A 1775-nucleotide genomic window follows, 5' to 3' on the forward strand; every position below is an offset into this window, starting at 1 on the left:
GAGTGGGTCTTACCGAGCAAGGACCCGGTAGTAGTAGTTCACGGAGTGTGGTCGTGCGGACGCAGTACTTCCCAGACGTTTAGAGAGCAGCAAGTATTTCCATGGATCCCGGGCCATTATGCCCAGTTTGAAAAGTTTAATCGTCGAACTGTTTGAAGTCTACGAATACGGCTTAAAAATCAGTGGTTTGGTTTTGTTTTGTTTTTAAGAGAAAGTTTCCGACTCTTTTTATTAAAGGTAGACATCAGTAAGAAAAAAGACATTCTTTATACCCCAGGACTTTATATTGACACACTTGACTTTTCAGAAGAATCCAAAAAAGAAAACGTGAATGGCTGGTTAGCTCAGTTGGTTAGAGCGTGGTGCTAATAACGCCAAGGTCGCGGGTTCGATCCCCGTACGGGCCACTGATTTGCCAATTTTACTTCTTAAAATGCTGGGAATAGGCCGGGCGTGGTGGCTCACGCCTGTAATCCTAGCACTCTGGGAGGCCGAGGCAGGAGGATTGCTCGGATCTGAGGAGTTCTAAACCAACCTGAGTGAGACACCATCTCTACTAAAAATAGAAACTAACTGACCAACTAAAAATATATATACAAAAAAAATTAGTCGGGCATGGTGGCATATTCCAAAAACTTGGGAGGCTGAGGCAGCAGGATTGCTTGAGCCCAGGAGTCTGAGGTTGCTGTGAGCTAGGCTGACACCACGGCACTCACTCTAGCCTGGGCAACAAAGCGAGACTGTGTCTCAAGAAAAAAAAAAAAAATTCAGGGAAGAATGTACAATGCTCTTGACAGTGATCCTCAATAGTCGGCACCAGGGACTATTTTCAGGGAAGACGATTTTTCCACAGACGGGAAATCACAGCAATGGTTTCAGAACGATTCCAGAACATTACATTTATCGTGCACTTTATTTCTATAATTATTACATTGCAATATATAGTGAAACAATTACACAACTCACCATAGGTTGGGGATCCCTGCTCTATAAAGTTCCAAATCCCTTGCCTTCATTGTTTCTTAACCCACTGATTATTGGTCTGTTCAGATTTTCTGTTTCTTTATGATTCAGTTTTGGTAGGTTGTATGTGTCTCTGATTTTATCTATTTCTTCTATGTTAATCAATTTGATGGTATAGAATTATTCATAGTAGTCTCTTATGGTCCTTCCTATTTATATGGTATCAGTTGTAATGTTTTCTCTTTCACTTCTGATTTTATGTTTTTGAGTTTTCTCTCTTAGTCTAGCTAAAGGTTTGTTTACCTTTTCAAAAAACCAATTCTTAGTTTTGTTGATCTTTTCTATTGTTTTTCTACTCTCTAATCCATTTATTTCTGCCTGATCTTTATCATTTCCTTACTTCTGCTAACTTTGAGTTTAGTTTGCTTTTGTTTTTCCAGTTTCTTGAGATGTAAAGTTAGGTTGTTTATTTGGGATTTTTTTTTTATGTGCTTATTGCTATAAACTTCCCCCTTAAACTTCTTTTGCTGCATCCCATAAGCTTTGGTACATGTGCTTTCATTTTTATTTGATTCTATATGTTTTTAAGTTTCCCTTTTAATTTCTTCACTAACCCATTGGTTGTTTAGGAGCATGTCAATTTCTCTATATTTGTAAATTTTCCAAAATCCCTCTGTTATTGATTTCTAGTTTTATACCGTTGTGGTTGGAAAAGATATTTGCTATGATTTTAATTTTCTTGAATTTGTTAAGACTTGTTTTGTAGCCAAACATATGATCTATCCTGGAGAATATTTCATGGCACTTGAGAA

General features: G+C 37.8%; 1 non-coding gene across 1 annotated transcript; it reads left to right on the forward strand.

Annotated features, from left to right (window-relative positions):
• The first annotated feature begins 333 nt into the window (after positions 1 to 333).
• Positions 334 to 407, forward strand: TRNAI-AAU (transfer RNA isoleucine (anticodon AAU)). The gene has a single exon. It is a non-coding gene; the product is annotated as a tRNA-Ile (tRNA).
• Positions 408 to 1775: the final 1368 nt, after the last annotated feature.

Source organism: Microcebus murinus, chromosome 15 (genome assembly GCF_040939455.1).
Source record: "Microcebus murinus isolate Inina chromosome 15, M.murinus_Inina_mat1.0, whole genome shotgun sequence".
In the NCBI taxonomy this organism is placed as follows: domain Eukaryota; kingdom Metazoa; phylum Chordata; class Mammalia; order Primates; family Cheirogaleidae; genus Microcebus; species Microcebus murinus.